General features: G+C 35.9%; 1 pseudogene; it reads left to right on the top strand.

The window, feature by feature from the left end:
• The first annotated feature begins 315 nt into the window (after window positions 1-315).
• Window positions 316-3,045, top strand: LOC118826158 (annotated as a pseudogene).
• Window positions 3,046-15,163: the final 12,118 nt, after the last annotated feature.

Raw genomic sequence — 15,163 nt, 5'->3', positions numbered from 1 at the left:
TACATTAAATTAGAGATGAAGAAATGTCAAATAGTTCTTTTCTTTCATAAACCAAAATGTATACAAAGTTAACATTCTAGTTTCTTATAAACTTATGACAGTTGTATTTTACTTAATTTATATCGATACCATAATGTACTGTATATGAAACTAAAGACATGATGGGTTGCTTAATGACTGCTTAATGTGGCACACTTTTCTAGATTGAAAAGTAATATTGCCAAATGTTTTGTCTCTTATGGGAGGGACAGTTAATGTGAATAAGGTGTGGCTCACAAAAGCGAAAGAGAGAAGCAGCTGCAGCGCTTCCTTAAACAGAACCTTGCTGTGATCTTTCATCTTAGATTTACAGAACCTACAAGATTCTGCTTCACTTTGGATATTTGAAGTGTCTGCCAAAAGTAAAGGTACGTGAGTCTCATAAACCTTTCTCTGTATTGTACTTTAGTTTTAAGAGTTATATTATACTACACACTGTGTATTCCATCTACATATTGTGAAACTTATGGTGGTGCTACTAATTGCTTTGATCTGTAGAGAAGAGACTTATGGGCTTGTGGAATTTCCTATAACAGTGATGGATCAAATACACAGATCCTGTGAGACATCCAAATGTTTAAAATAGTTGTTTTTTAAATGTAGATTTGAATATGCAGTTTAGATTTAAAACTTTGAATTGCAGTAGAGTGATAATGAAAAGTCTTGGTGAAAATGGAAATTGCTACAACAATAACATAATGATATTTGAAAAGGTATTTCTTCATCTCTTGGAATTTTAATGTAGAAAACCCTTTGAGAAAAGGAAAAAAAAGAATAATTGCAACTTTTATGTTATAAAAAGTGACCTCTACTGGACCCTGAAGATGCTGCAGTTATACTGAAATACTCACATATCTAGTCCTTGTGCATGCCTGTTTAACTTCAACAGAATTACAATTCTTCATTGTTATTAAGCAAATATATTTCAGCAAGATGGAAAACTGAATGAAATATGTTATATAAAATGAAAACCTGAATATTGAATGAAAGCTGAATAATTTTTTCATTTTATTCATTCAGGTTTTCATTTTATATATTTGGCTTTCATTCATCATCCTTATTACATATAATTGAGTTTCCTTCAATATCCTCAGGTATTCCAATATTATTTTGTGAATGGCTATATTTATTTAATATCATTCAAAACGGCCATTAAGTACAAGTTATTCTTTTTTTCTGTCTCCCTTATACACCTTAATCTTTTGTTTTTCTAAGTAGTTAATGTTAATTTTGATGTATGTTTTGGATCCTTGAGTCAGTTGATCATACTGGTGAGACTAAAGACACACTGCCTGATCAGAAACACCTTCTCCCGTCGAAGATGGGGATGGTAATGGAGAAAAATCTTCAACCTTGTAAGACCTTGAAGTTGCAAAAGTGCTGTCTGATTTTTTTCACGCTCCATATTTTCTGGTAGCTAACTTTAGTTATAAAACACAGCAGCCAAGCCCACCCGGTTTCCTCACAGCCTCACCTCCAAACCTGAACATCACTGCAGTTCCCCTCCCATTTTTGCAACTATCACTCGCTGCAGAACCAGAAGTCCAAAGGGGTGGAGCAGGACCTGTTCCAACTCCACCTGCATCTTCTTTTCACCAAACTCCTCCTCCTGTGCTAGAATCCAGCACACTGATTGGCTAAATGAGATTGTGCAGGTAAAGACGATTGACACAACAGCCAACCTATGAAACAAAGACAGCCAAGACACGGGAGAGAAATGAACTGGAGAGAAAAGAAAACAAAGACACATGTGCAGGCATTGACACAATCAGTTCACTCATTTTTCAAAGAAAATTCATCCTTACTGTAAAGTGAGCTTCTGTCTCAAAGAGAAACAAAGTAAAGAAGGACTTTCAGCATAGTCTGTCATACTGACACTGTTGTTTAGCTTGTTGACAGTCTTGATGTATAATAAGTAAAGGGTCATTTCACTTTGGTGACATTCTGTTCATTGGTGGATTTATTTCTTTATTTTTGAAGCATGACTATTCTGCATGAGTTCTGACTGTTTGCAGGTGAAATATTTTGCTGGACAGTATAAACTGTTGTGCTGATTGTATTTAAACATCTGATCATTTTAACAATGTTACAGAAAATATGCTGAAGCAAACAATACAGTATCCTAAAAAACACATCTAATTCTGTAGAGTCACTGTGTCTCTTTCTAGGAACTATGAATGACCTGAGGATTGTGCTTCTTGGGAAAACAGGCGATGGAAAAAGCAGCTGTGGAAATACAATACTAAATGAACAAAGTATTCCCCCCTGGAAATTCACCCAACTCAGAAACTCGCAAATGTGAGTCTAGAACAAAGCTCATCAATGAGAAGGAAATATCAGTGGTTGATACACCAGGACTTTTTGACACAAGTCTTCCTGAGGAAGTATTAAATTCTGAAATACTGAGATGTATTGTTGAGTGTGCACCAGGACCACACGCCTTCGTGATTGTGCTCAAAGTTGCAAGGTACACAAAGCATGAGAAGGAAACTGTGAAAGAAATAACAGCTTCATTTGGAGAGGAAGCTTTAAAATATGCAGTGGTCCTCTTCACCCATGGTGATGAACTCTCTGAAGACCAGACGATTGAAGACTTTGTGAAACAGAGCACAGAGTTACAGGGTCTGGTAGATAAGTGTGGAGGTCGAGTTCATGTAATTGATAATAAATACTGGAATCAGCAGCAGGATGGATACAGGAGCAACAGAGTTCAGGTAGAGAAGCTACTACAGACCATAGAGGATATGGTGAGGGAAGATTGGACGACAGTACTACAGTAATGAGATACTGCAGGAGATCCACAGAGCGAATAGAAGAAGAATGTGAGAACATTATCAGGGAGAACAATAAAGAGTTACAAGATATCAACAATAACATAATACAACAAGCAAAACAAAGAGTGCATACAAAACTTTCAGTGAGATTAGTGGGGGTGGCAGTGGGAGCATTGCTAGGTGCTCTGCTTGCACTGGAGCAGCATTATACCTGTCTTATGCAGTGGAACGGGCAATGACACCAAATGTAGCTCCTAGTGTGTTTGGGCCAGTAGCACTAGTTGGGCCAGCAGCAGGGGCAGCAGCAGGAGGAATTGTAGGTTATCATGCTGTAGAGGGGGCAGAGACTCTGACTGAAGCAATGAAAAGGTCAGCTGAGGTGGTTTGTGACGTCTCATTAACAGTGTATGAAAAGATTGAACAGCTCATCAAAAGATGTCAGGAAGTTGCTATTACTGAAAAACGACAATTTAAAAAAAAGGATGTAATTTGATTGTTATTCCATAAATGTGGAATGTGGCAAAATAGTGTTTGTTAATACATTTAAACCACCCAAAGAAACAGTTTGATGTCATTTCATATCATCACACCAGTGTAGAATGTTTTGATAATTCAAACAGTACTGTGCAGAAATCAGAACCCAAACATCTATTATTAAAACTGTGATTGTTATTAATTTTTCAGCAACATAAAAAAAGCATAAAGAAAACATGCATTTAACAGAACATTACACAGAAGCCTCAACAGCTAAATATAATATTGATTTCTGTAGTATTTAGTCTGTCCACCTATTTTCTTTATTGTAGCTTCCAATCTTTACATAAAACCTGTGATACTTACCAGAATGTATTCTTCAATAATTTAAACATGCCATTATTGTGGTCAGGTATTGCCCCTTTTTGCTTTTTTCTTTTTTCTTCTGTTCAGTATTTTTCTACCAGGTGGACCTTCTGATTTTGGGATGACGCATGCACCATCAGTTTGATCGTGCTTCTTGGTCTTCGACTATAATGTATCATTGAAAATCCTCAACCAAGGAGCAGCGGCTGGCCAAGGTGCTCCACTCTGGCAACATCGTGTGGCCATGTCCATTTGGACCTTTGATTGCTTTATGTAATCTGTTAGATTAATAGCCTAGTAGGTCATTAATTGCCATCTTTTGGATAAATGCATTTTAAATTTGGACATTTGGATTTAAACTGACTACTAAGAATTACTGAAAGATTGCCTTAATCTTTATAGACCTTTTTTCTAGGATAGTTGGCTTCTGTCTTTGGAAGATGAGCTCTGTGGCCTGTACTTATACTAATCTTAACTAAGACTTATTGGTGTTGTAGGGGTGGGTGCTCTTTATTTGATAACTCTTTTCTCCTGTTTTGCACACAGGCAGTTAGGGAAGATGTTTGTATTTTATTTATTTTTTCTTTTGGATTAGGAAAGGAAGTATTGTGAGGTGGTTAGTTTGATTTTGTTTGTTGTTTTTGCTTTAGCCCACGCTGAAACTATCTAATCTTTTTCTTGTCATGTTGATTGACATACTGTATGCTCATGTACTATAGAGACAGTTGGTATGATGAAACTTAAAGGAAAAAAAGAATATAAACTTTTTGGCTTTAATCAAACTTGTATTGTGTTGGTCTTTATGTTAAAATCTCCTGATCACTAGAATAAACAGTGAATTTTATCTGTCTCAAAAGCACAGAGATTGTGGCACTTGCTTTAAGTCTAAGAAGTTGGTTGCATTTTTTGCTCCAAAACATGATTTTGTTTTAGTTATTTTTTTGTGTTTGACATCTCTACCAGTCTTTTTAAAGTGAATAGAAATGTACACACAGTACACGACTACTAGACAAGGTACATACTCTTGAATATTCACACATGATATATGACATGATGTAGGGTATGCTCTCTCTCTCTCTCTCTCTCTCTCTCTCTTTCTCTCTCTTTCTCTCTCTCTCTCTCTCTCTCTCTCTCTCTCTCTCTTTCTCTCTCTCTCTCTCTCATATATATATATATATATATATATATATATATATATGCACACACACACATATAATATACATGTGTGTTACTGATTGATTTGTTGAGAATGAAACTCATTGTATTTTGTCTGTAGGGACAATAAACCATGCTGGATGTGGTGGCATATCGGATTAGATGTTATGAAAAATTATGCTGTGGACATTTGTAGACATTCAACTACTGATATAAATAATGATTTAAATATCTCAATCTGAAAATATAAGCAGTTTAAGTACAACACAACAAAGAAATTACTGGCTGCTGTATAAACTACAAATATCTTTTCGAGTGAAATCATCCTAAATCTAGTCTGTATGTCTGATATGTCTGATTATGAGATCTAAGAACATTATATATTATATAACCTAATATTTTACTTGTTTTTAAGTCCTTTTATCTTGTGAGTGTCTTGCTCTCTTTATTTCTCTAAACAAGCAAAATTATCTGCGAAATACAATGGAAACATCTCTAGATAAAATTAAAAACATCTCTAAATTCCTAGAATAATCTTATCATTATCATTATATTCTTACAGCAACCTCATAATGAGAAATGTTAAATGTGTTGACTAGATTTAAGATGTTTTCACTCTCCAAGATTTTTTTTGCAGCGTAGATGAATGTAATGACAGCTACTTTGGCTTATTATAACTAAAGTGTTATATGTCTTAAATTGGAGAAAATTGCTGCAGATATGAATTTCTGTATTTGTGGTTAATGTAAAGTTGATTTTCAACATGTGAGTTTAACCAAAGAGATCTGACTATCAATCCCTTTTTTCATGGAAGTCATGTTTTTTTTTTTTTCATTTTTAGTTATAACAGCAGAAAAAAAACAACATTATATTACTTAAAGGCTTGCTGCTTTTCCATTTTATTCCACAAGGGGGCTCTCTCTGACCTTTTTTTTTTGCTGCTAATCTGCCCCTCTGCCTCCTGCCCATCAGTCTTAAAATACTCTCTCTCCTGTATTTCATAAAAACACAAATATGCTCTTGATTAGAAGTTTACAATCCACACTTCTGACAGAATTTAACAGAATTTGTCTGCTTTCTTCACTGAGCTGTGAGTGAAATAACTTACATTAAATTAAATGTGCTTTTATTATCACTAGCAATAAATGCAACTTCTAAGGTTTTGAGTGAGCAGGAATAACGTGTGCTAAAGCTGGACTTACACTGCCGCTCGCATTTATGGTTACAGATACCTGCCTCTTTACATACAGTGCTGTGAAAAAGTATTTGCCCCTTCCTAATTTCTTTTATCTTTGCGTATTTATCACACTTGAATGTTTAAGAAAATCAAACAACTACACAATGATAACTCAAGTAAACACTTAATGCTGTTTTTAAATAATGATTTCATTTCATAAAGGAAAAATGCTGTTCAGCCCTACCTGGCCCCATGTGGAAAAAGTAATTGCCCCTTAGCTACTAAATCAACCAGTTAACAAAATTCAATTGATTATTAGGTTCAATTTCACCAGCCACACCCAGGCATGATTACTGAATCTAAACATCACTTAAATAAAACCTGTCTGGCAAAGTGAAGCAGGCTAGAAGGTCTCAAAAAGCAGCTCAAGATACCAAGTCCTAAAGAGATTTAAATACAGATGTGAAACAAAGTCATTGAATTCTATCAGTCTGGAAAGGGTTATAAAGCCATTGCTAAGGGACCTTATCCACAAATAGAGAAAACCTGGAACAGTGGTGAACCACAGCACTGTGTCTGCACATCTGTAGTTGATGGCAGCTGAAAATGTCTTACTGTTTTTAAAGTGCCAGTATCATGGAACATTTACGCTCTCCGGCAAGAAAAATAAGCCTAAAATGGTAAAACATTAAGCTTTCAGTGGCCTTAACAACAAATCATGAGAAACATATATAAAGCAACTTTATATGGGATGGTTATTCCCTTTGATTTCTTTAAATGTTAAAGTCTTGTAAATTTGCAGAAAACCTTTTACAGAAAGAAGAGACAGCATTGTTCCACTCAGCACTGATGGCTTCAAACAGTTGAAAAACATTACTGAGCTAGTTTGGTTTTAATGTGAGACCAAATATTTTCCATACTGTTTAAATCTAATCAGGAAAAAACCCTGAGTGTAGTAGGTAAACATTGTTATGGTTTCAATATGCACAATTCTCTCCACAGTCCATACAATCCATATCTGGAAGTTAAGCTGAAAAAACAGCCCATTTTCGAATTTAGCGTTTTGATTATGTCATGAATAACCACTTGAGTACTTGAGTTAAAGTAGAGATACCCAAGGTAAAATATTACTCCAGTAAAAGTAGAAGTTCCTCCCTTTAGACCTCCACTTGAGTAAAAGTACAAACGTATTTGCCTTCAAATGTACTTAAGTATCGAAAGTAAAAGTACTAAAAGATTAATTATGACTCTGATGTCCTATTATCATTTTTGTAACAAAACTCATTCTTTGTCAACTCATTTTAGGTAAGAGAACTCTAGTGTCACTCTTGTGACACCAATCGTTTAATAGAATGTCATTAATTAGTTTGACACTGATGTCTATTAAAACAATTAAAAGCACAAAACAATGAAGACATTTCCATTAGGTAGAACCAAGTGGCTCTGAAATAACCTTTTGCAAACAAGCAAAGTTTCAGTTTAAGATTTATTTGCAACTTAGTTACAAGTTTGAGTTTAACAAAAACCTGCTTTAAACACAGATTCACAAATGAGTTTTTCTGTACTATATTGCATCTGTAGGTCTCTGTTCATAAACATAAACTAGCCAAAATGAATTTACTATAAAGTGAAATAATGTTTGTATAAATGTAGAAAAAAAGACACGTCAGTCACAACTGCGTATGCATACATATTTCTATATTGTGGTCTCTTTACACAAAGTTTGGTTAGAGCCAGGAGTTTCTTCCATCATTTATGTAGGAACAGGCACTCCCAAACTTGACGTAGAACCGTATGCTTGCACTGGGTCAGTATGTCCAACAGGTCAAAACAAGCTCAAAACAAAATGCTCGCTGTGCCCTAATTGGTGTTCTTGCTTCGCGCTTTTTTCGTTTTTACGTTACGTTTTTATACACACATAAACCAAAAGGAACAACAGATTTCGCATACTGTAGTGGAGTGAAAGTAAAAAGTCACCCAAAATGGAAATACTTCAGTAAAGCACAGATACACAAAAAAACTACTTAAGTACAGTAACCAATTACATTTACTTAGTTACTGTCCACCACTGTGAATAACACTATATTTACATAAATACACCTATTTGGCCTAGAACTATTTAGACTCGCCCATTCAGAGAGTGTTTTAACCCAGACTGCTTTTTGAATCAGGCACAATACAGAGAAGCCAATCAGAAGAGAGATCATTTACATATTTCAGTCTTAAAGGTGCAGCCTGTTTAATTCTAAGGGTTAAAGAACAAACATCAGTGGTGCTCAGGGAAAAGAATAAAATACATGAAAAATGTAGGATATGGGCTCTTTTCCATAATTCCAAAATATCCTTTTCCATATTTTTGCATTTTATTAGCATTTAATTGCACAACATTTCTCAGGAATGCAACTGTTGTCCATGAGTTTTATGTGACCCACAGTCATATTTGTCATATGGTTAAAAAAGTCTAAAGGTTCATGCTAAATACCTATGTATTACTTTTACAGTGTCTCTTCTGAGATGAAGTGTATTAATAGGGAGTTTGTCCTCCTTTGCTGCAGTAACAGCCTGTGCTCTTCTGAAAAGGCTTTACTCTAGCTGTTGAAACATTGCTGTGAGGATTTGATTGCATTCAGCCACAAAGGCATTAGTGAGGTCAGGTACTAATGGTGGCCAACTCATTCCAGAGGTACCGGATGGAGCTCCATCACTCCAGAGAATGCAGTTCCACTGCTACACAGTCCAATGATGGGGACTTTATACCCCTCAAGCCCACACTTGGCATTGGACATGGTGACCTTATGCTCATATGCAACTGCTGCAGAGTGTGAACGCCTGTGTCAGCAGTTGGTGCACATTAAAGTAGCTGAATTCACTAACCACAAGGGGTGTCTAGATACTTTTGAGCATAGAGTGTCTGTTCCCAATGTTTTTCCTAGTCCATCCACCATGTTAAGAGTTAATATTTGCTATGTAGTATAACAGTAACAACAAAGATACAAGGTCCACAGCCCATGATACAATTTAGGACCGATAAATAAATATACTGTCACAAGGCCCCGTTGTAACAGTGTGTGCATTCAAAATGCATTAAATTATGTTTAATACATTCTTTAATTGAAATTATAAATAAAAGGTGTGCTACTGAAAGAAAAGACCCCTATTAAAAGGTGATAACTAGATAGATAACTAGCAAAGATGACAGAATAAAGAATAAAGAAATCTCTTTAGTGTTTTTAGTCACACCATAAAATACACCAAAAGAACAAAATATCTTCTTAATCTTGATCTGTTCAACACTTAAAAAAAGACTTTTGGTCCTTAAATCTGTACTATGTAAGATGTTTTGTTAAAATTAAAAGATTTAGCATCACTGTGTCCGGAGAAAAAACAGGCTAAAATATTGTACTGTGTGCTGCTGCGAGTCACGTAGTAAAGCCTGAAATTATTATATCAGAGAAAATATATCACAAAATATATCAGAGGTGTTGGGTTGGATTTTGTGGGCAGTTTTTCAGACCACTTCATGCGTCTTTATGTATTAAAAAGGATCAAATACAAATCAACATTAGTGATGAACATATGATGACAGTAGGAGATAATTCACTCACATTCTCAGACTACATGTTTTTCACCAAGCACTGAGTTCTGACTTGCTGTTTTGAGTTCTCTTTGAACACCCGTTCTACAAAACAATATTACAAAATGGTTGTCTGTACTCCACACATTCCTTGCAGCTACACATTTGCACCAGAGAGGTCTCCAAATCCCCCAAAACTTACATACACATGCAAAAATCAAGGGGTCTGAATACTTTCTGAATCCCCTGTATACCATTACATTCAACTGCTTAAAATACTCTTTAAACACATCTACAAACACACTCTTCTACCACACTCAGACCACACTACCTCACTACCATTCCAAAGCTTGCTATGTTACTAATTTTTGAGCAATGTATACTGTATTGCTTTTTTTTAATCTACACTTGATCACCAATGATGATAAAGTGAAAACATGTTTTTGAGTTTCCTGACACTGAAATCTTTTATTCACAAATGCATTCAAACTCTTTATTCAGTACTTTATAAGAGCCCCGTTGGCAGCAATTACAGTCTCTACAAGCTTTACACACCTGGATTTGGGCAGTTAATCCCATTCTTCATGGCAGATCCTCTCAAGATCCATATGATTGGACGGTAAGCATCTGTGAACTTGCCCTGAAGCCACTGGATTATTCTTCAGGTCATTAAAAGGTAAACTGTCACCCCAGTTTGAGTTTGTGTGCACTCTGGAGGAGGTTTTCTTCAAGAATGTTTCTGCATTTGGCTGCGTTCATCCATCCTTCAATTCTCACCAATGTCCCTGTCTCTGCCACTGAGAAGCAGCCCTATAGCATGAAGCTACCACCACCATGTTTTGCCGTAGGGATGGTATTAGGCAGGTGATGTGTAGTGACTGTATTTCGCCAGACATAGTGTTTTCTGTCCTGCTCAAGGATTTTGACCTGTCATCTCATCAGACAAGAGAATCGGCCAGACCGTGAACTCTAGGAATGTTCAAGGTTGTGCCAAACTTTTTCCATTTCAAAGTTATTAAGGCCCCCTTGGTGTTAAGAACACTAAAAGCTTTAGATATCATTTTAAATCCTTGCCCTGATATATGCCTGGTCACAGTTTGATTGTGGAGGTCCACAGACAGTTCCTCGCACTTCATGACTCGGCTTTCCAAACAATGTCCAACCAATGTAAATTGAAAGAGGTGGACTCCAGTTGAGGTCTATCACAATAATTAAAGCAAGCAGGATGCACCTTACCACAATTTGGAGTGCCACAGCAAAGGGTCTGAGTTTTTATTTTAATTAATTTTTAAAGACTCTAAAGAAATGTGTTTTCACTTTTTCAAATATGGGTAATTAAATGTAGATTCATGGGTAAAAATGACAATTATATCCATTCACATTCAAATCCATTACACATTTAAATTGTGCAAAAAGTCAGTGAGTCACTGACCACTTTCTGAATCCCCTGTATCTGTAAACTGCTTATCATAAACATATTTTTGATTATTCATGCATGAAACTGGAATTTCTCGTGCATATATGCTGAGATGTAAATTAACGGGAATATTCCCTTTCAGACATTCATGTTTTGTTGATTCCATTTTTTCATCTTTGTGTAGGATCTCTTTTTATCGGTTTGTTTTGATCTTTGATAAATAAAGAACAATCATATTATGAGCTCACAAATTGCTGGGATTGTTCAGTGTCATCTGTCAGTATACTGCTGTGATTTTCATCCTGTGGTTCCCTATTCATACAATCAAGTGATCTATTATTTTGTCAACTTTATCAATTATTATTTATCAAATATTATCAAATATTAACTCTATCAATTATTAATATCAACATTTTTATCAAGATGATCAATATTTGTCTTCTTATATTATTTTTCTTATTAACATCAACAGGTCACAGGTGGTCACTGATTTGTTGAGCATAAAAGTGATGCCCATCATATGTTTAACAAAAGGTTAAAGTTTGCAAGGATGAGCACTTTCATTCAAAGCCCCTGACGCAATGGATTCTGTGGCAACCTGGTTTTAATGGTGTGAAAAATCATGCAACTAAAAATGAAAAGGAATTTATAAATGTTATTAGAAACATTGAAATGCACATTTGACTGTAAAGATAAATACTATATGGGAAACCATAGATAACCAAACTGCCACAGATCAGTTTTAAACTGGGAAGGCTGTTTAAGACTGATGTGAATGTCTATATTTACATGTACAGTTAAGTTCACTTTTGGCATGTTTGTTTTACCAAAGACATCAGAATATCATCCTTTTATCATTATTTTTAATAAGGTAGAGAACAATCAGAAGCCAAGTTATTTTCATGTTTCAATCATAGCACAGCGTTGCATTAGTTTAGAGTTTTAGTTTAAAGTTTAAGATTAGAGTTTAACATGTTTAGAGTAAAGGATAATGGCATGAATGGTGCACCAGCAGTCAAATAGATAGAATGGCTCAAATGTTTTTGTAATGATCTTCACAGATGCTGTTGTATTCTTCTATGTAAAAAAATTTGATATTTCAACATTTGATTTGATTTGAAAAGGCATTGAAATTATTGTCTCTTACTATTATAAAACGTATTTGAAATACATGAACATAATTTTATTTTAATAAAATCTTGTTCTAAGATTTTTTGTTAGTTGTTTTAAATATGTCTGTCAAAAAAAACAAAACATGATTTCTTCTACAGATATCTTAAAGGAAGAAAGACTAACTGACAAATCCACATTTAGTGAAATCCCTTTTCATATTTCTGATAAATTTGGATAAAATACTGACAGCTTCATGTTTTGTAAAATATGTCAGTGCCGTTACTCATAAAACACTAATTGATTTTTAAAATTGCAATAAAAAAAGAACATGATGCAATATTTGTAATTTTTCACATATAATGTGAGTTTGAAACTAAAGCGCAGACTTATTTTACAAAAGCTCCAATTTCAGTCATTTTTGTCGATGGTATTACTCTCATTGGTGTTACAGCTTTACTGATGTCATTTCGATATTACAGACTATATTTACATTTGGATTACATATCAACATTTATACCCTGTTTGCCACCACAATTGTAGAAACTCAGGTCCCCTTTCAGCCTTGATGACCAACTAGCAAGTTCCATGTAATGTAAATAAACCTTATATTGGTATATAACCTTATATTATGTGAAGATTATATACATCTTTAAAAGGTTCTTCACCCTCAAGTCTTTTTCAAACATGTTTCTTGAAGGAACCAAATATGGTTCTTCTATGGCATTGCACAAGTAACATCACTTCAAACATGTTGGCAGTTACACTCGACAGGCTGACATATGTGCATCTGAGCAATTGTCTTTTGACTGCCTGTGTAAATTATAATTAATCATAAAGGAATGAAGAGCTTACTGCTATTCCAGGATTGACCACCAGGGGTCACTCTCTGACTTTGTTTGCTGTCGGTCTCCCTCTGTTGCTCTCCTTGGCCTATCAGTTGATCCTCATTAGAATGAGCAGTGATAATAGGTCCCACTGTGCCTATGATGGAGCAATGAAAAAATCTTGAATTACAAACACACAAGTTTTCTCCAACACATATACAGAGCGCATACCAGCTGTCAATTCAGCAGCTACATTTAGGCCATGGACATAAATAGGGTTTGTACACAAACACATAGAAAGAAACAGAGAGTTAGTGTGTGAAGAAGATTTTATTTACAGTGTTTCTACTGAACCTCAATACTTTGTATTGATTGACCTAGAAGCTGACGTCTTGGGCCACATGACATTTTAGCTGTGGGGGACACTCAGAGTCTTCTAGGCCTGTTGATTTCTCTACAAGTATTGTACAGTACTCTTATTTCATCATTTTTGTTTGGAAACAAAAGATTTAATTTTTGAAACATTCAAGTTTTTCCCCTGTGGTATCTAGGTAGACACGGCCAAACATGCTCTCTTATTGGTTAGGCTTTCAGGAGCTCAACTGAAGGCCTAACGCATCGGCTGAAACACCAGCAATTAGGCACTGATGGAATCAACTGTGGAATCAACCAATCATGCTTTGTTTTCTAATGGGTGAGACCAGTTTTATGAGAAAAAAACATCACTCTAGGCCTTCTGGAAGTTTTGGTGAGTTGGAATGAAAAACAGCACTTGCTCTATGCCAGTACTTTTCTGAAGAAGCCACTAGTATACATGAAAAACATATGTCACAAGCTTCAAAGAAAACATGAAATGCATTTTATAAGCTTCAAATGTTAAATGTGTTGATCAAAAAAATGTTTATCCTAATGGGCATTAGCTTAGCACTAACATACTACTAGAGTCCCTGCAGGGGTGCCAGCAGAAATTAGCATTATATGCAATTTTTGACCTAGTATTTTCATTTATGGCCTGAACCGAAGGCCTAGTTCTAATAGTCTCGGTTCAGCACTGCAGTTCAGAGTTGTAGGCCAGCATTCAAGCTACATATTTTCTCTTCATAACAACACTGTACTGAAATATAATACACAGGTTCAATTAAATTACGGGAGTGACACGCAGAACACTGATGAGCACCGTGAGCTGAAAGCCAAACGTTCTCCCAGTGCAGCTCTCTGATAGAGACTGTGCTAATCCGTTCAAGTTGTTTTGCATTCCTCATCCATATAGAGGCCTTTCCATCTCACATGGCTTGTATAAGCTGAGCGCAGCATGTTTTGCCTTTTTCTCTCTGAATTCAAACCCAGATGTCACACTAACACACACACCCACACACACACACACACACACACACACACACACACCCACGTACACACGCATGCCATTCTGGAATTTTATTTATGACGCTGCAGTCAGCATAGCTAATGCTTCACATGGCACATTCACTCAACGCAAAGGGGGGAAAAAGGAAAGGAAATAAAAGGAGAAAGAGCGAAAAAAGAAAGATCCGTCCAATTTCATAGTCGATTCAAAAACGGCAAGCCCCCCCCCATCCCCACCCCACCCAGCCACAGAGGTACCAATTTATTCATCACCAACAATCAGAAATAACATGTCGGTGGTCATTTGAATGTTTCACATGATGGGGGGACACGAGGAAAGGAGAAATCGAGACTCTGCCTTCACACTTATTACCTATGTGCAGCATGCTCTAACAGTCCACAGCTGTGGCTTTGTGTTGAAAAAGAACTCCTTTTTTTCAAAAAGCTCAGAATTATTCATGTGTTTATGTAAATTGCTGGCATCCACTGAATGCAGAACTTTCTTCTGGAAAAGACTTTTGGTCCCTGGGGAGCGAAACCAACAGTCTGTTCTTCATTTCTTTTTGGAACATAAATATCACATTTTAAATGCAGACATAGAGGAGTAGGGGGAAAAGAGCACATCCTTGCCCTAAATGATATGATGCTAGAGTGATGAAATGCACGTTGGAACGCGAGGGGCAGATGTAGAACAGCTGCAAAGCGCATCTATAACGTATCGGTGAGGCGTGGAGACAGCAGCGTATAGCTCATGTATGTAGAAGAGAAGCACCCACAATGAATTGATGATACATCAGAGTTCAGATGTTTTTATGTGTTACTGATATGAAAGTCCTTCACATTTTATATTAGCTGGTCCACTCATGGAGGACTTGGATGTGGGAGTCT

This window comes from Colossoma macropomum, unplaced genomic scaffold, assembly GCF_904425465.1.
Source record: "Colossoma macropomum unplaced genomic scaffold, Colossoma_macropomum, whole genome shotgun sequence".
Taxonomy (NCBI): Eukaryota; Metazoa; Chordata; class Actinopteri; order Characiformes; family Serrasalmidae; genus Colossoma; species Colossoma macropomum.
Note: the sequence above shows the minus strand (reverse complement) of the source record. Positions and strands in the feature narration are given on the sequence as shown.